This window comes from Bos indicus x Bos taurus, chromosome 8, assembly GCF_003369695.1.
Source record: "Bos indicus x Bos taurus breed Angus x Brahman F1 hybrid chromosome 8, Bos_hybrid_MaternalHap_v2.0, whole genome shotgun sequence".
NCBI lineage: Eukaryota > Metazoa > Chordata > Mammalia > Artiodactyla > Bovidae > Bos > Bos indicus x Bos taurus.
In genome coordinates, this window is record NC_040083.1 from 38,343,227 (window position 1) to 38,364,217 (window position 20,991).

General features: G+C 37.5%; 1 protein-coding gene across 2 annotated transcripts in view; it reads right to left on the reverse strand.

The window, feature by feature from the left end:
• The window catches only part of IL33 (interleukin 33), a 128,573-nt gene that overhangs the window by 63,172 nt on the left and 44,410 nt on the right, over nt 1–20,991 (reverse strand). For both annotated transcript variants that reach the window (XM_027549315.1, XM_027549316.1), the window contains exon 2: nt 10,729–10,831. The gene's annotated coding sequence lies outside the window, so the exon portion shown is untranslated. The remainder of the gene's footprint in view (nt 1–10,728; nt 10,832–20,991) is intronic.

Sequence of the window (20,991 nt, forward strand, 5' to 3'; positions counted from 1 at the left end):
AAGTGGGAAAAAGACCTAAACAGACATTTCTCCAAAGAAGACATACAGATGGCTAACAAACACATGAAAAGATGCTCAACATTGCTCATTATTAGAGAAATGCAAATCAAAACCACAATGAGATATCACCTCACACCAGTCAGAATGGCCATCATCAAAAAATCTACAAACAATAAATGCTGGAGAGTGTGTGGAGAAAAGGGAACTCTCTTACACTGTTTTTGGGAATGTAAATTGATACAGCCACTATGGAAGACAGTATGGAGATTCCTTAAAAAACTAGGAATAAATCTACCATATGACCCAGCAATCTCTGAGGAATATACCCTGAGGAATATACCTTGAGGAAACCAAAATTGAAAAAGACACATGTATCCCATTGTTCATTGCAGTACTATTTACAGTAGCTAGATCATGGATGCAACCTAGATGTCCATCGGCAGATGAATGAATAAAGAGGTTGTGGTACATATACACAATGGAATATTACTCAGCCATAAAAAGGAATACATTTGAGTCAGTTCTGATGAAGTGGATGAACCTAGAACCTATTATACAGAGTAAGTTGAGTCAGAAAGAGAAAGATAAATATATTCTAACACACATATACGGAGTCTAGAAAAATGGTACTGAAGAATTTATTTGCTGCTGCTGCTGCTGCTAAGTTGCTTCAGTCGTGTCTGACTCTGTGCGACCCCAGAGATGGCAGCCCACCAGGCTCTCCCGTCCTTGGGACTCTCCAGGCAAGAACACTGGAGTGGGTTGCCATTTCCTTCTCCAATGCATGAAAGTGAAAAGTGAAAGAGAAGTCTCTCAGTCGTGTCTGACTCTGAGCGACCCCACAGACTGCAGCCTACCAGGCTCCTCTATCCATGGGATTTTCCAGGCAAGAGTACTGGAGTGGGTTGCCATTGCCTTCTCCATTGACCTGACAAGTTTGCTTAAAGGTAATATATCTAACAGAAAGACATAAAAGTATTTGCCAAAATATATGTAAGGGAATGTTCCTAGCAGTCCTAGTCATGTAACTCCAAGCTGGAAACAATGCAAATGTCCATCTACATCATAATGGATAAATTATGGCATGTTCATTTAGAAGAATTCTAACTAGTAATGAGAGTAAACAAGCTACTTCTATATGCAACACAGAGGCATCTCACAAGCATAATCTTGAGTGAATGAGGCCAGACAAAAAAAGGTAAATAATGTGTGAATTTATTTATAAATAGGTCAAAACCCCCACAGGCAAATTGAATGTATGTTAGAAAACCTAATAATGGCTTTTCTTGAGGTAGAGAGAAATGACTAGAAAAGGGAAAGAGGAGGCTTCTGGAATCCTTTACTCTTCTGTTTTTATGGTTGCATACGTTTGTGCAAGCTGGAATCAAGATTGCCAGGGGAAATATCAATAATCTCAGATACGCCGATGACACCACCCTTATGGCAGAAAGCAACTGAACTGAAGAGCCTCTTGATGAAAGTGAAAGAGCAGAGTGAAATAGTTGGCCTAAAACTCAACATTCAGAAAACTAAGATCATGGCATCCAGTCCCATCACTTCATGGGAAATAGATGGGGAAACAGTAATAGACTTTATTTTCTTGGGCTCCAAAATCACTGCAGATGGTGACTGCAGCCATGAAATTAAAACATGCTTGTTCCTTGGAAACAAAGCTATGATTGATCTAGACAGCATATTGAAAAGCAGAAACATTACCTTGCTGACAAAGGTCTGTCTAGACAAAGCTATAGTTTTTCCAGTAGTCATGTATGGATGTGAGAGTTTGATATAAAGAAAGCTGAGCTTCAAAAAATTGATGCTTCTGAACTGTGGTGTTGGAGAAGACTCTTGAGAGTCCCTTGCATTGCAAGGAGATCAAACCAATCAGTCCTAAAGGAAATCAGTCCTGAATATTCACTGAAAAGACTGATGCTGAAGCTGAAACTCCAAAACCTTGGCCACCTGACGTGAAGAACTGAGTCACTGGAAAAGACCCAGATGCTGGGAAATATTGAAGGCAGGAGGATAAGGGGACAACAGAGGGTGTGATGGTTGGATGGCATCACTGATTCAATGGACATAAATTTGAGCAAGCTCCAGGAGTTGGTTATGGACAGGGAAGCCTGGCATGCTGCAGTCCATGAGGTTGCAAAGAGTCAGACATGACTGAGCGACTGAACTGGACTGAAGTTTTTTCACTTTGTGATAACTCATTAAGCTGTATAGCCATGACTTGTACAATTTTCTGTGTGTATGTTATATGTTAATGAACTTTTTAAGTTAAAGGAAACAGAGACTGTCAGTGAATTCTAAAATATATGGATTCAAGTGTGGTGGTCAAAGAGATTGATAGAACTAAGTAAGCAATCTGTTTCATGGCTAAAAAAGAATTAAATGAACACCATTGTCTGTATTTAAGAATGAATTGAGCTGACTAGAAAATGGTTAGATGGGAAATGAACACATTCCTCTCTTTCCTTAATATGGTAGAAGTGCTTCTGATATACCTGATTAAAGACTTAGTTTTTGTTCTGAAAGAACTGAAAAATCACATTAAAGATGACTTTTGAGGTATTTTTCAGACTGAGGCAGAATCCTCGGGATGACTTTGAAAAAATTTGGCTGCCATTCTCAGCAATGGGCAAGAAGTTCTTAAAAACCAAAAATGCTTGGAATTCTGCAAAAATGAAATGATGCTGAGACTTGCCTAGTATAAATGTTGTTTCTTATCTGACAAGTATCTTTTCTTCCACCAAAGAAGAAATTTATATATGCAGAAACCTAAGCCATTCATGGCAATACTGTTTCCATCTGCCAATAACAGGTCTAAGTATGGGCATGTGACACAGATCTTGCTAATGAGACAAGGGTGAGGCATGTCTGAGACTTCTGAGAAAACTTTTCTCCTTAGAAGTAAGTGCTGTTTAACTTTCACTCACTTGGCTTCTGTGAGGATGTGATGCTCAGAGCTAGGCCAGCCATCCTCTCCCTTGAAGGGAGAGATCATGGACAGTCTAAGAATGGCAGAGCAGAAGGATAAGATGAGCTTGGGTCTTTTGGTGATGTCCTTGATTCTTTGTACTGACTCTGGGGCTGCCAACTTTGGAACCTCTTGTTAAGTGAGCACTAAGTGTCCTTATATAGTAAATTTATCTTTTATTCTAGTTAAAGCTTATCAAGTGATACAAATTATCTTTATATATTTTTGGCCTAAATGTGATCTGCATTGGCTTTTTCTAAATCCTAAAAAGAAGTAGCTAACAACTAATGTATTCTGGACACTGAATTAATAATATCTCTAAATAAAGTTGGGTTGTTTAAACATTCTTCCTTATCCCCTGCTCAAAGCTCTTCTTAAAAATTTTTTTTAATTGTAAAAATGGATAATGTAAAATTTACCATCTTGCCCATTTTAAGTATATTTCACTAGTGTTAACTGCATTCAAATTTTGTGCAGCAGACCTCTAGAACTTTTTCATCTTGCAAAACTAAAACTATAGTTTAGTTTTAAACTTAAAAAACTCATTTCACCTTCCCAAAGGCCATGGCAACATCGTTTTACCCTCTGTTTCTTGTGTTTGACTACTTTAGTACCTCATATAAGTGGGATCATATAGTACACAGTATTTGTGTTTGGCTTATTTCACTTAACATAATGTTCTCAAGATTCATCCCTGTTAAGAATGTGACAGAATTTCTTTCTTTTTTAAAGCTGAATGATATTTCATTGTATGTGTATACTATATTTTCTTTATCCATTCATTAGTGGACATTTGGGTTGATTCCACCTCTTGGCTATTTTGAATAATATTATAATGAACATAGGTGTGCAGCTCTCTCTTCAACATCCCATTTTTTATTTTTCTGGATATGTACCCAAAAGTGGGAATGCTAGATCATATGGTGATTCTATTTTTAATTTTTTTGAGGAATCTTCATACCGTGTCCTATTGCAGCTAGTTTAAAATTTTAATATTCAAGTAATGTTATATTTTAAGCAAAATTTTAATAAAATAATATGAATATATAAAATGATATTTTAAAATCAATAAAAATATTATTTATCAGAAAACAGCATGATACACCAGAAACAGAATGGGTAAACTGAATTTTTTGTGTGTATCAGGAAAAAATTTTGAAATTTATAAGTAACCAATTTCATGTCTGTTCTTTTTCTTTTTTCAAATTCAGATTGCCAATAATGGTACTGTTATTACTGTTTTTACTACTAATTTTACAGATTGCCAATATAGTACTTTTATTGATATTTTACTCTTGTAAAACACCAGTTGAGCTTGTTTGCCATAATTTTTATGTATATTAATTTGTGTATGAAATTGATTATGAAAATCATATCTTATAATGATGCATTATCTCATTATGAGTGGACAAATAATGACAAAATGAAATGACTTATAAAGACACTGAAGATCAAACTTCAGTTAGCATCCTACTTATACAGTGAACTGTTTAGCAGGTAGAACCATGCAGAGACTAGTAACCTCGAGGACTGTGGTTCACTGGTAGATCCAGATAACTTCTGTACATATCATATGCAATACCTCTATTTGGTAAAGTAATGGACACCAGTTACACCATATCCTCCAATAATGTGTTCACTTCTTTGCAACCCCATGGACTGTAGCCTGCCAGGCTCCTCTGTCCATGGAATTTCCCAGGCAAGAATACTGGAGTGGGTTGCCATTTCCTACTCCAAACTAATATAGGAACCAAACAAAAGCTGTCAATTAATAAGAAATCAATATTTTCAAAGTTAAAAGAATTTAAACAATTGGACTACAGTGTAAATCAAACAAATGATTATATACTCATAACAAAATAAGATATTAAAAATAATTATAAGAAGTATTTTGACATATATCATAGAATTCCAATGACAATACAAATATGAACTAATGATTTCATTTAATATATAATTTTCTTCCCTATATCTGATAACTGAACTGCTTTAATTTCAGTATTAAGATGAAATAATCCAATGTGTATCCCAGGGCCCAGATTTTCGGTAGCCTGATAATGTTCTCCACTAAAGAAATTGAGATTCTTTGGAGAATGGCTGATTTATTATTTCAAGTAAAAGAAATGCAGGATAAGCCTGAATAACTTTTGCCTGAAAGCAGTGATGCATATTTTAAAATTCTGAGAAAATTTTAAAAAGAGCCACCATGAAGGGGCTTCTGTGTGATAAATTGTGACCATGTGGCTCAGCACAACAAAAAATTGTAGCTAATCAAACCAAGTCTGAAAATGAGTTAATTATAATATCACCAAAATCATGAGTCCATAATGATGGACTAAAAGGCTGTTTTTAGATCAAATATTATCTCACATTACCTCCATTCAGAAGTTAATTATAAATATAGTCTCATAGTATGTGAAAGTGTTTCCTTGTACAAAGACTAAAGTTATTGCTAGCATAACTTTTATAGAATTTTTCTCTTCTGTTTGGGATTTGAATATTGAACGGTAACAGAAACACTGGCCAACTTATTAAAAGCTCTGTAAACCTTTAGCTTTTCCACTGCTCTGTCATTCCCGTTATCCTAGATTGGCTGATACAGGTCAAAGCCACAGTGAAGTTCCCTCCCAGTGCTGGCATTCAGCTGGCATGCTCCAAATGGCTAGTACCTTTCTCACTATTATATCTGCTTATGTCATGCCAGCTGTTAAATGCTTTGTACCTCACCCTGTACAGACTATGAGATTTTCTTTCTCAAGCCAGTGGCCACCCAGTGATATACTGCATTGTGTATTAGATATTAAATTTTATTGTTAGAAGACATTTAAAAATCAAGAGTATAAACTCTTTCTACTCACAGATGTTAGAGTCCCTGCACATTGACCTGAACAGGCTAAGTTGCAGTCCACATCCTGTATATTTAATTCCCATAAGAGTTTCAATAGAGTTACCTTGTTCAATGATCAGAAAATACAATTCAGAGGTCTGGAAACTTGTCCACCATGGGATGATAAACCTTGTCTCCCACCCTGCCTAATTCGTGTGTTGCAACCATTTCCCAAATTACTGACTTCATCATCCTTACATGGGAATCTAAGTAGGCTTACCTGGTAGCTGGGCTTAAAGTGAAAAGATTGTGCTAGATACTTCTCTTATTCTTCAAGATAGACCTAATCATTTTCCTTCTTTGGACAGAGTTGACCTCTTTCTGAGTATATCTAATGATGCAGGGCAGAAGAATGTAACTGGGCTCTCTTACTTTGCCAAGAAGGGGTGTTACATGGGATAGGTAAAGAAGTTATACAGATCTAACAGTGAACCACAATCCTTGAGGCTACTAGTCCCTGCTTGGGTCTACCTAGATAGTAGGGAGAACCAATAAGTCTAAAAACAGATGCTCTTTTAGGAGCATTTGTCACAAATAACCAGAAAAAAAAATGGATGCTCTGAAAATTGGATTTGTACCCAATTTTTATACTTTTATGAATTAAAAAAATACAAGGATTTACAGATAGTATTTTTTTTTCCAACTGACATATCACAATGCAAATGACTTTAATGCTTCTAAATGCTGAGTCTACTCTCATGGACCTTTAGTACTGAGTAGAAATCTTTCCACATGACATTTGAAAGGTAATGGTAATTAGACAGCCAGATGTCACATCCTAGGCATGGCACTCTCCAAACTTGTTTATTAAAACAGCTTATACTGTTTTATACCACATAGTGACAATTATGATTATGATTATGATTTCACAAGCCATATGGCACTTGAGTAAGTAAGTGAAGAAAAAACTGTGCCTGCTCTTTGATAAATAATGCTACGTATACATTGATATAATATGAATCTTATAAAAGTCACATTGAAGAAAAAAAAAGAAGCTAAAAATAGCCACCAAATTATATTAAAATGAATGTTGGCACCTAGGTCTGTGGCTCAAACTTTTAAAAAAGACTAGAAGAAAAGAAATATTTACTCAAGAAAACAATCCTACTAATATTCATTGATTAGTATGAAGTAGCCATGCTGACTACTGATAAGCTATTTAAACACCTTTGCTAAAGAATGTAGACAATTGCTATATGATATATGTATAAATGGAGAAGGAAATGGCAACCCACTCTAGTGTTCTTGCCTGGAGAATCCCAGGGACGGGGGAGCCTGGTGGGCTGCCGTCTATGGGGTCGCACAGAGTTGGACACAACTGAAGCGACTTAGCAGCAGCATATGTATAAAAGATAATGGATAAGTAAAACCTCAGAAAGGAAAAATTTTGGACCTAGTAAATTCAGGTTAGAGGAAAGTTCGTGATTGGGTTTAATAAGCTCCCAAATGAAAGAACATGGGAGAAAGGCATATGATTTTCTTTTTAAAAAGAAAATATAAACTACTTAAAGTCTTCCCAGGTGGTGCCAGTGGTAAAGAATCCTCCTGACAATGAAAGAGACTCAAGAGACACAGGATCAATTCTTAGGTCAGGAAGATCTCCTGGAGGAGGACATGGCAACCCATTCCAGTATTCTTGCCTGGAGAATTACATGGACAGAGGAGCCTGGTGGGCTACAGTCCATGGGGCCACAAAGAGTCAGACACAACTGAGTGACTGAACACACAACACACACATAAACTACTTACATAGCATTTCTTAAACAGCAGCCAATGACAGAGCCAGCAGGCTAAGGAGTTAGAGTGGCTGGGATTTGAACACAGCAGATATGCAAAACTATGAAGTTCTTCAAGAAAATATCTAATCTTTGCTAGGAAATCCAAGAGAAGTAATGAGCAAAACATTCTTACACTTGCAAAAGGTCTCAGGTGTATTAGCACTTCTGGGGAAAATTGTAATGATGACCCAATTCATGATCTGTGCAAAGTGAGAGGGAACTAGATGTAGACTGCTATGCTGGTTAAAAGTGAAGCCAAGTTTATGGGTGGATGCTGTACTGGCTTTACTAATGGCAGTGACAATAGAAAATTACTTAAGAGAATAGTGGCTGACAGGAACCTTTTCCTTTAGATGGCAATAAATGTAGTCCTAAAGAAAATAGCTGAAAGATTTTAATGTTATTTCATTAAAATTTTTGTTTGAAAATGACTGAAACCTTAAATAGAAGAAAATGGCTTCACAAAGATGATTAGAGATGCATTAAATGAAGTCATTTGGAATCTGTCTTCCCTGTTGGTTCTTTCTCCTTCCTGGAACTTGACTCTGGGTTTTAATTGCTGGTTTGAAATTTTCTGGTTGTGTCATCTTGGGTTAGTACAATCTTTCTAAATCTCACCTGTTTAATTTTATAAATGGAGAAGATAATATTTATTTTATAGAGATTCTATGAAGATTCAATGAGAGAATGTGGAATTAATGTCTCACATTTAATGAAATTTCAGTGATTATTAACAGTTACCTTTCATGACTGCTTCTTAATTGCTTTACCTTCAAAAGCATCTCAACACCTCTCTAAGGTAGAGTATCTTATTATTCTTTTGTTTTTGTTTTACATTTTACACAAGAGAAAATAATTCAGGCTTAGGAATGTTAAGATACAAAATCACACAGCTAGTCAATGACAGATGATGGAGTTGAGGCCTATCTTCTTCTAAAATTTTGTGGTTTTTTACTATTATGCTACACTGTAGTCTACACTTAAAGCAAAAAATGAACAGAAACAAAAATCTTCACAGTTATAGGATGATTTACCAATAATAGAAAGGACAGCATGTGAGCATGTCATGCCAGGAGTCTGCTACAGTGAGGAAGTGCCCCAAACTCCTTATACCACCTTTAACACCCCCAACAATGAACTTTGCCTGTCCTCTAAGACTGTGTACCCTTAAAGATTCCTTCTGTGTACAGATATCAACACCAGGGAAACCAGACAGAAAATGAAAAGAGATTAGAGGCTCTACTATGTCCCAAAGTCCTTGAACCAAATATTATTATATTTGGTTTGTTTGTTTGTTTTTAATGGAATTAAAATTATTTTCTGCTGTTCAAGATTATTTTTGGCCTTAATGTTTCTAAATGTCCCTGCTGCAAATTGAGATATAAAAGAAGAATTCTATCACTTGATTACCACCGTGTTTTCCAAAATTTCACGTTGTCGAATGAAAGATACAATGATTTTGGCACAGTCACACTCTCATCTCAAAAACAGACCTCCTGCTGTCAGATTTAGTGGCATAAATTTCTCTGATGTAATATTTTTCTTCCCCAGTGCTATCCCCTCTGCAGTACTTCCATGTAATGATTTAACTTTGCACTCATATTCTCCAAAAAAGACCTCATGTTATCAGATTTATTGGTGTGAACAATTCTTGGTGCTTTTTTTTTTTTTTTTTTCTTCCCTCATTGCTGCACTGCTATCCTCCTTCTCACCTCCCACAGTATTTGCTGAAATGATTTAATTCCTTCATGGAGCAGAAGCTTTTACAGTGACTCAGTACATTCCCTGAAGTTGGTTGAAAGCTGTTTCTTTAATCCTTTACAGACTGTGTCCAGGAGAGGTGGCTCCCATTTCTCAGTCTCTTCCTTTACTTTTTAGCACTGTTTCAATGTTTCAGTGAAAATTCCCCTCAGAATTCTTCCCTCTCTATAAATGGGAAAGGAAAAGAGGTATCTTTTGGCTTTAGATATTGTAAGTTAAACAGTGATGGGAAAGAGTAAAACATCTAGGTCAATACATTGCTGAGAAAATGAATTAGGCAGCCACCAGTTAAAGATTAGTAGGAAATCTAGGATCCTTTCAGAGAAGCATGTAGAAGAACATGTGAAATTTGAGTTGCAGAAAGTGATGCCTGTGAGAGTTCTTTACAATTTAAGGATACTACCCAGTAGTGTGATTCAGCTCAAGCACCCCAAACTCTAAGAAATAGAGAATTCTGAAGTTTTCTGAACACAGAGCTGTGCCTTTTCAGGGTCAAAATTAAAAGAAGAGCATTAAGTATTCAAAAGAGAAATATGACAAGCAGTAGATAGGAATATAGAGAATAGCATAGGATGACATATAGCAATGACTCAAACAGAATAAATGCGGTGCTGAGGAGGGAGTGAGAGTCAAGTCCAGCCACACCTAGCCCTAGTTACTTCACTCTCAAGTCTCCAAAAACCCTCTAGAATCAACTTGTGTGCAGCCACAGTACTTAGGACTTTGTGCCATTTTTTATTTTAATTAAAATAGCCAGGAGGCACGTATTTATGCAAGGAAATATAAGGCAGAGAAGAGTGCAAGACAGCAAGAATTAAAGAGGAAAAAAAAGCGATTTTCACTCTAAATGAATAGTATCAAAACTAATAAGCTTTTGAATTTACTCATTTAGAATGTCAATTCCTTATTTTTTCCACAAATTGTTTTTGAGAGGATGGCATCTTTAGTTCTTATATTTGTCCTTCTTTCTTAAAAACCAGTTGTAAACAATTGTGAGTAGGTTTGCCTTGGATAAGCATTTCAGGAGTAAGAAGTAGAATATCAACTTGCTTTATGAAGTTTTGTGGTGAGAAAGGGGAACATGTACTATAAAGACAACTTATTTTAGCAATTTATTAATAATTTTATAAATCACTCAAAAGAGAACAAAGTGGAATTCTAAGTTAGCAACAACTGTTATCAACTTTTAATTCTATTGGCAATAATAATAAATCAACCTAATTCTTTATTTTATAGAAATACAAAGCATTTCTCTGTGGTTCTCAAGATTTTACTTTGTAAGACCTTATTAAAATGTACCAGAATATTGGTTTCGTTCTTACCTTGTGATCTTGTTTTGATTTCTCCTCTGAAAAGCTGCAGCTCTGTGTTCAGAGTGCTTGCAGGCTCTATTTGTTATGGAAAGTTTGGCAGAGAACCAAATTGCTGTGGAAGGAAGAGCTGATTGGGTGACATTTTAACAGATTTTTAATAGCATGTAAACAACCAATAGTTAACAATCCTGTCAGCTAAAATTCATTGTCTTCTCCCCATTTTCATCTTAAGTTAATCCTGCAATTATGAATTTGATGTTCTGTGTTTTTATGCTTCCAATTTCCATCAAAATCAACTCATACGCAACCCTTTCATCATCCCCAAACTTGAGCAATGATCTTGAGCAAGCCAAGTGTTGCATTTCTGAGGAATGAAAGAAGACTATATCCATTCTTGAGATGAAGCAGTGAAGGAAGAACACAAACAGACAGGAAGCTAGACAATCTGTGCTGATTAGGAATTGAGCTGTGTACAGTAAATGGGAGGGAGAGATGACAGGTATTAATAGCAACCAAGGGACTGTATTATGTTCTGCCTTGGAAATTCTTGCAAATACTAAGAATACAAAGAATGAACAGTGCGATTCTTTGACTTTGTTCCTACAAAATGCCCCTCTTTATCTACTGAAAGTGAAACTCGCTCAGTCATGTCCAACTCTTTGCGACCCCAGGGACTATACAGTTTATGGAATTCTCCAGGCAGGAATACTGGAGTGGATAGCTGTTCCCTTCTCTAGGAGATCTTCCCAACCCAGGGATCAAACAGAGGTCTCCTGCACTGCAGGTTGATTCTTTACCAGCTGAGCCACAAGGGAAGTCCCTCTTTATCTATTATCTATTGATGTTTATTTAAGAAGTGTCTCATAAGCAGGGTATAGTTGACTTTTGTTTTGTTCTGGCTTTAACCAGTTTGTCTTTGTACTAGACTGTAATTGCTGGTATGCTGCTGCTGCTGCTGCTGCAGCAAAGTTGCTTCAGTGATGTCTGACTCCGTGCGACCCCATAGACGGCAGCCCACCAGGCTCCTCCGTCCCTGGGATTCTCCAGGCAAGAACACTGGAGTGGGTTGCCATTTCCTTCTCCAATGCATGAAAGTGAAAAGTGAAAGTGAAGTCGCTCAGTCGTGTCCGACTCTTCGCTACCCCATGGACTGCAGCCCACCTGGCTCCTCCGTCCATGGGATTTTCCAGGCAAGAGTACTGGAGTGGGTTGCCATTGACTTCTCCCAGTTGCTGGTATATTTGCATTTATTTCTGAAATTTTGCTTTATTCTTTCTATATTTTGTCAATCATTTTTATGCCTCATTTTCTTTCTATGTTTGCTTCTTTCAGATTAACAAAATTTTTAAATAATTAAAATTTCCCCTAGCATTCATGCTCTATAACTCTTGTCTCCTCAGTGGAGTAAGATTGCAAAATAAAAGCCGCCAAAACTTCAGCTCTGCTTTTAAGTGGCTTTCTTTCTTTCTTTCTTTTTAAGCCTCTACCTAATGCAGCTGTGTAATTTGGCAAATGTTTTGAGGTGAAAATTCCTTGAATGTCAGGCTCAGTTCTTGCCAGCCCTTTTTTTCTCTGAATTCTTGACCCTTCAAACCTCCAATTTTGTCACTTCATCCCCACAAGACAACCAAAGACTTTGTTGATTTTCCTATTTCCCAGCAGTGGCCTTCTGCCCAGAAATCCAGATTGCCTGCTTCCTGGTACACAATGGAATTGTCAAATGTCCCTGGAAAAAAAGCAGCTGTAGCTTCAATTTCTGTCTTCCTGGAATCTTGATTCCTCATCCTCAATGCTTCTTTTCTTTCTCTTATGTTTATATGGATTTTTAATTTGTTTTTTGTTTGTGGGGCTTTTTCAGCCCTTCTGGTTAATCTTAATGACTATACTGGACTGCCACAAGGTACGCCTTCCATTCAAATTGAAATTTGAGTTCAGTGTAGATGAAAGCATGTCTTCAGAAGCCAGGAGGACTGCAGGTCTTTTGGGCTTTATTCAAGTGACAGTAGAATAATTTATTATCAAAACTAAAACTTTTGAGAATGAAAAGAGTGTTATTAATAATTAGTCCAGAGTAACAGGTGAACATTGAGATATGGTCACCCAGTTTTATGACTTATATAGTTGTTTCTCCTCTCCTGCTGCTGCTGCTGCTGCTAAGTCGCTTCAGTCGTGTCCGACTCTGCACGACCCCATAGAAGGCAGCCCACCAGGCTCCCCCGTCCCTGGGATTCTCCAGGCAAGAACACTGGAGTGGGATGCCATTTCCTTCTCCAATGCATGAAAGTGAAAAGTGAAAGTGAAGTCGCTCAGTCGTGTCCGACTCTTCACGACCCCATGGATTGCAGGCTACCAGGCTCCTCCATCCATGGGATTTTCCAGGCAAGAGTACTGGAGTGGGGTGCCATTGCCTTCTCCTCTCCTATTCCTTCTCAAATACCAGCTGCCTTCTTTCAGGGTAGATGCAAGGTGACTGTCTGAAATTTTGCTGACCCACAGACACATGTAAATATGATGATGATGATGATGATGTTGTTCAGTTGCTAAATGGTGTCCAACTCTTTGCGACCCCATGAACAGCAACACACCAGGCTTTCCTATCCTTCATATCTCCCTGAGTTTTCTCAAACTCATGTCCATTGAGTCAGTGACGCCATTCAACCATGTCATCCTCTGTCACCCTCTTCTCCTCTGCCCTCAATCTTTCATAGCATCAGGGTCTTTTCCAACAAGCCAGATCTTCACATCTGGTGGCCAACGTATTGGAGCTTCAGCACTAGTCCTTCCAATGAATATTTAGAATTGATTTCCCTTAGGATTGGCTGGTTTGATCTCTTGCTGTCCAAGGGACTCTCAAGAATCTTCTCCAGCACCACAGTTTGAAAGCATCAATTCTTTGGCACTCAGCCTTCTTTATGGCCCAACTCTCACACCCATACATGACTACTAGAAAAATCATGCAGATGACATGATACTATACATTAAAAAATAAATAAATAAAGATGCCACAAGAAAACTACTAGAGCTAATCAATGAAATGGTAAAATTGCAGTATACAAAATTAATGTGCAGAAATTTCATGCATTTCTGTACACTAACAACAAAAGATCAGAAAGAGAAATTAAAAAAACAATTTAATTTACCACTGTAAGAAAAAAATAAAATACTTAGGAGCAAACTTACATAAGGAGACAAAAGACCTGTACTCAGAAAACTATTTCTCAGGGAGAGAAATCAAAGATGACACAAACAGGTGGAGAGATATACCATGTTCTTAGATTTGAAGAATCAGTATTTTGAAAATGACTATGCTACCCAATGGAGAAGGCAATGGCACCCCATTCCAGTACTCTTGCTTGGAAAATCCCATGGACAGAGGAGCCTGGTGGGTTGAAGTCCATGGGATGGCTAACAGTCTGACATGACTGAACGACTTCACTTTCTCTTTTCACTTTCATGCATTGGAGAAGGAAATGGCAACCCACTCCAGTGTTCTTGCCTGGAGAATCCCAGGGACAGTGGAGCCTGGTGGGCTGCCATCTATGGAGTCGCACAGAGTCGGACACGACTGAAGTGACTTAGCAGCAGCAGCAGCAGTGCTACCCAAAGCAATCTACAGATTCAGTGCAATCCCTATCAAATTACAATGGTATTTTCCACAGAATTAGAACAAAAAATTTTTTAATTTGTGCCGGGAGCCAGCACGGGAGTCCCCACCCATGACAAGGTCATGTGGGACAGTTCTGGGGGGCAAGGCGAGCCAGAACTCGAGGGGTGCCCCTCTGGGCCTGCCTGAGCATCTACCCCAAAATGACTTTCACCAACTCCTCTGACAGTCACGGGGGACTATCCCTCACCACCTTTTCTCTGAAGGAAATCAATTTAGAGCTCTAGTTAATTAGCCTCCTGGGCGTAATAGGAGTGTTTCAATCCAAACCCCTCAGATGGCTCTCTAACTTGCCTGACAGGTTTACCCGGACTCCTACAGCTATGCATACGGTTGTTTACAGTCTCCCAACCTTGAGAGGCACGGGAAGCTTAAAATATTCAAATAGTATAGAGCCTCTCGGAGAGTTAGAATTTGTTAGAACTAGTAGAAAATTTCATTGTTGAGCCAATGCTTGCTGCCAAGTTTCCACATCCCCTGTATTGTATCCTTGTAAGTGTATTAATTAATATAGTTGGTATGTAGAAAAAAATAAGTAGTGGCCTTGGTGTTAACAGCTTTAGACCCTCAAAGTAATAAATTCTTTCCTTTGTTGTAAACCCACTGCACTTTTGCCCTATAGGAATGCAACTTTATCTAACACCTTCGGAGGATGGCGCCAAACTTTAAAATAATTATTCTTAGAGAAAATAAGTCTTATGGTTGACAAACCTTTATCAGAGTCATAAAATGTTAACAGGCCTTCTGGCCAGAAGATGATGTAAATCACCTAAACCATTTGTATACGATAAGTTTGCAGAAAAGAAAGCCTGGTCTCAATAAGGATCAAAGACTACTGACTTTGCATGATTTCACACCCCCTATTATCCCAGCTTGGTGGCACAATTAATTATAAAAGGAGGAAAAAAGAAGTGTGGAACTTTTTAGAAAAGAAGTAACAAATATAATAATTTCACTCAATAAGGATCAACTGCAAGTCTTTTACAAAATAGTGATAATTGGCAAGTTGCCCTGATAGATTTCAGGGGTCAAATTTTGTTTCATTTGCCCTCAAGCCCCCACAGTCGTTAAAAGTTCAAAAATGTTAGATTGGCAGTTTGAGGATACCTGTGGAACTTTCCAACCCTATGTAGTTCCTACGCTCCCCTTTACCCTATGGGGGAGGGACGTGCTGTCTCAAATAGGAGATACTCAGAGAAGGGTTTTCTCAATTTCTTAGTTATCAACAGGTGGTACAATTAACAATACTTTATATATTGTTATAAATACATAATATATTTGCCTAATTACAGTTTGCCTAATTAGGTATGGGTATAAATGAAATATAATAAAGGTATACCTAATTCTATTTATGGATCTATACTTAATTAATTTGTATATAAGTTAATATGTATACCATATATGCATACTATATATATACTGTATAATTAAATATATATTGCAGTAGTATAATGTGTGTGTGGCTGATATTAATTGGTATAGATTGATGTGCTGTGATGATATATGTTCTATATACTGTATAATCATATATGTGTGACATGTATTATTGCAGTACCTTGGTTTGTGTTGGTTGGTATTAGCTGTGTACGTGTTGTATTGCTGTAATATATATTAATATATTAATTATAAAGATTAATTCAAGTATATTGATTTATATATATTATATGTCAATAAGTTTATACTTGTTGCCAAATATAAATACATATATAAATACATTTTGCATTTAGATATATCTGTATACCAAAATGAAATAAGGAGGTTATACATTTATTATTTAAATTTATAGAGACCTAAACTAAACATTAGACCTAAATTAACATGTCCCTAAATTAATGTTGCTAAAATGTAAATTTTAAAAATTTTAAAAATTAAATTGACAACTGTTTGACAATTCCTTTGCCATAAAACCCCCATAGGTGTAATTGGCGTAACCAGACAAAAAATTGGTTTTATAGAAAAACGGCCCCCCAGAGTGGGTCCATCTTCCCGCTCAAACTAAAAATGTAGTGGCTTCTTATCCAGGATTGATAGCTACTTTGATATTAAAAGAAAAAAGCAGAACATTAAATTATTTGGTAAAGAGCCATCAGAAATTGTAATTCCATATAATAAAGAACAACTTGATGCACTTCTAATGTTTGATGAAAATTGGCAGATTGCTATAGGAAACTATTTTGGTCAAAATTTTTGCATCATTTACCTTCACATGTTTTGCTGAATTTTATATCCAGACATCTAGTTATTTTTCCTGTCAGATGTAAACAATCTCCTATTCCAAAGGCTCAGATAGTTTTTACTGATGGGTCAGCAAACGGTAAAGCCTCCATAGTTACTAAAAATCACCAAAAGGTTTTAGAAACACAGGAAACTTCAGATCAAAGAACTGAAATAACAGCAGTCATAAAGGCTTTTGCTATGTTTGCAGATGAGGAATTTAACCTTTATTCTGATTCTCAGTATATTGTCAGGTTGTTTCCACACATTGAAACTGCGGTTTTTGCCTGAAAATAAACCTACCATATTTCATTTGTTAACTAAATTACAGCAACAAATTTGGAAAAGAAATAAAATGTTTTTCACTGGGCACATTCGGGCTCATTCCGGATTGCCCGGCTCTTTAAATGCCTTTAATGATTTGGCTAACTTGTTAACAGTACAAGAGCATTCCCTTTTTTCCACAATCTCTTTAGCATTAATTGTGTGTAGACTTTTTGATAATGGCCATTCTGACCAGTGTGAGGTGATATCTCATTGTGGTTTTGATTTGCATTTCTCTAATAATGAGCGATGTTGAGCATCTTTTCATGTGTTTGTTAGCCATCTGTATGTCTTCTTTGGAGAAATGTCTGTTTAGGTCTTTTTCCCACTTTTTGATTAGGTTGTTTGTTTTTCTGGTATTGAGTTGTATGAGTTGCTTGCTTATTTTGGCAATTAATCCTTTGTCAATTGCTTCATTTGCTATTATTTTCTTCCATTCTGAGAGTTGTCTTTTCACCTTGCTTATAGTTTCCTTTGCTGTGCAAAAGCTTTTAAGTTTAATTAGGTCCCACTTGTTTACTTTTGCTTTTATTTCCACTACTCTAGGAGGTGGGTCGATGTTGGGGGCCAGAGTGAGGTACTCCGCCCATGGCAAAGGTCATGAGGAAGGAGGCTCGACATACGCAAAGGCGGGATCGAGCCTCAGGAGTCCCCCTGGAAATCCTCGAGCGTCTACCACCATAACCAGAGCCTGCCTACTTTACTACTTTGTGCTCTTACCTACACCTCTGACTTTACGGGGGGCTGTCCCCCACCACCTCTTTCGGAGAAGGAGTTAACCTAGAGCTCCAGTCAATAAAAACTCTTGGGTGTGACAAGAGTGTTTTAACCTACAAACTCCTCTGAAGGTTCTCTAGCCTGCCTGACAGGCTCGTCCGGCCACATGTGATTGCTCACAGCCTCCCAACCGTGAGAGGCACAAGATGCTTTAAACCTTCTAAAAACAGGTTCCTTAGAAAAGTTAGAAAACTACTAGTATAAGTATAATGGGCTGATTAGAAATTGTGTTGGTGAAGGGTTTTTCATTTGTTGAGCCAATGTTTGTTGCTAAGTCTCCACATCCCCTGCCCTTACACACATTAATGAATATATAGAAGAAATAAGTATTAACCTTTGATATTAATCACGTTAGACCTTAGGCTAAGTAAATTCTTTCCTTAACTAAAACCCACTACACCCTCACCCTGTAGGAATGTAACTTTATTTGGGTGGCGTCTGTTTTGAGAATAATCAGCCCTGGAGAAATAAGTGTCCTGATTGACTGACCGCTGTCACAAGGAGAGGGTCGTAAATTGTCAGCAGGCCCCCCTGGCCAGAAGATGATGTAACACCCCTAAGACCTCTGTATACATTTGTGTGAAGCACCTGACTTTAATAAAAGTCAGGACTGCTGTCCCCACGTGACTTTTGTATAACATCTCAGTGTATAAAAACAGACTCTGGAAAATAAAGAATTGGGATCAGTTTCTCGAAATACTGGTCTCCCCATGTCGCTCTCTCTCTCACTCTGACTGAGTCTCCATCTGGAGCGCGGAACCCACCATGCTTACTAATTATGCCTGGGCTTCTAAGATCCGACCGGGGAGGCCTCAGTGTCTCCTCTCCTTTGGGAGAACGGAAGGACGCCTGCGGCCTACGTAAGTGGTGCAAACTTCTTGTCTTGAAGTTTTATTGGTCTCCCGCGTAAACCAAGCTACTCAGCCTCTTTTCTCCACTGAATTTTCCTACTGAGCTATCCTTATTCTATTACTCTTTATATCTTTAATTAATATCTAATTGAAGCTATTGTATCCTGATCCTCGCCTATGCCGTCTCTCCTTCGAATACCCTGGATCAGCCGGGGCTGGTCCCTGGCAGGTCATAGAGGACCTTGCTTTGATTTATGTCATCAAGTGCTCTGCCTATGTTTTCCTCTAAGAGTTTTATAGTTTCTGGTCTCACATTTAGGTCTTTAATCCATTTTGAGTTTATCTTTGTGAGTGTTGTTAGGAAGTGTTCTAATTTCATTCTTAGCTACATTCTGGACATGTAGCTGTCCGGTTTTCCCAGCACCATTTTTTGAAGAGGCTATCTTTGCCCCATTGTAAATTCGCCCTTCCTTTGTCAAAAATAAGGTACCCGTAGGGGCATGGGTTTATTTCTGGGCTTTCTATCTTGTTGCATTGGTCTATATTTCTGTTTTTGTGCCAGTACCATACTGTCTCCATGACTGAAGCTTTGTAGTATAATCTGAAGTCAGGAAGGTTGATTCCTCCAGCTCCATTCTTCTTTCTCAAGACTGCTTTGGCTAGTCAGGGTCTTCTGTGTTTCCATATGAATTGTGAAATGTTTTGTTCTAGTTCTGTGAAAAATTCCATTGGTAATTTGATAGGGGTCACACTGAATCTGTAGATTGCATTTGGTAGTAGAGTCATTTTCACAATATTGATTCTTCCTACCCAGGAACATGGAATATCTCTCCATCTGTTTATGTCATCTTTGACTTCTTTCATCAGTGTCTTATAATTTTCTGTATACAGTTCTTTTGTCTCCTTAGGTAAGTTGATTCCTAGATATTTAATTCCTTTTGTTGCAATGGTGAATGGGATTGATTCCTTAATTTCTCTTTCTGATTTTCCATTGTTAGTATACAGAAATGCAAGTGATTTCTGTGTATTGATTTTGTATCTTGCAACTTTGCTAAATTCACTGCTTAGCTCTAGTAATTTTCTGATACTATCTTTAGGGTTTTCTATGTACAGTATCATGTCATCTGCAAAGAGTGAGAGCTTTACTTCTTTTCTGATCTGGATTCCTTTTCTTTCTTTTTCTTCTCTGATTGCTATAGCTAGGACTTCCAGAACTATGTTGAATAGTAGTGGTGAGAGTGGACACGCTTGTCTTGTTCCTGTTCTTAGGGGGAATGCTTTCAGTTTCTCACCATTGAGAGTAATGTTTGCTGTAGGCTTATCATATATGGCCTTTACTATGTTGAGGTAGATTCCTTCTATGCCCATTTTTTGAAGAGTTTTAATCATAAATGGGTGCTGAGCTTTGTCAAAGGCTTTTTCTGCATCTATTGAGATTACCATATGGTTTTATCTTTCAATTTGTTGATATGGTGTATCACATTGATTGATTTGCATATATTGACAAATCCTTGCGTCCCTGGAATAAACCCAACTTGATCGTGGTGTATGAGCTTTTTGATGTGTTGCTGAATTCTGTTTGCTAAAATTTTGTTGAGGATTTTTGCACCCATGTTCATCAGTGATATTGGCCTGTAGTTTTCTTTTTGTGTGTTGTCTTTGTCTGGTTTTAGTATAAGGGTGACGGTGGCCTCGTAGAATGAGTTTGGAAGTGTTCCTTCCTCTGCAATTTTTTGAAAGTTTTAGAAGGACAGGCATTAGCTCCTCTCTAAATGTCGGACAGAATTCCTCTGTGAGGCCATCTGTTCCTGGGCTTTTGGTTTTGGGGCGATTTTTGAGCACAGATTCAATTTCAGTGCTTGTAATTGGGTTGTTCATAATTTCTATTTCTCCTTGGTTCAGTCTTCAAAGATTGAACTTTTCTAAGAATCTGTCCATTTCTTCCAGGTTATCCATTTTATCGCTGTATAGTTGTTCATAATAGTCTCTTACAATCCTTTGTATTTCTACATTGTCTGTTGTAACCTACTCTTTCATTTCTAATTTTGTTGATTTTGATTTTTCTCTCTTTTTTCCTTGATGAGTCTGGCTAAAGGTTTGTCAATTTTGTTTATCTTCTCACAGAACCAACTTTTAGTTTGATTACATCATGAGAAATGCTGGACTGGATGAAGCACAATTTGGAATCAAGATTGCTGGGAGAAATACCAATAAACTCAGATATGCAGATGACACCACCCTTATGGCAGAAAGTGAAGAAGAACTAAAGAGCCTCTTGATGAAAGTGAAAGAGTAAAAGTGAAAAAGTTGGCTTAAAACTCAACATTCAGAAAACTAAGATCATGGCATCTGGTCTCATCACTTTATGTCAAATAGATGTGGAAATGGTGGAAACAGTGACAGACTTTATTTTTTGGGGGGTTGGGGGCGGGGCTCCAAAAT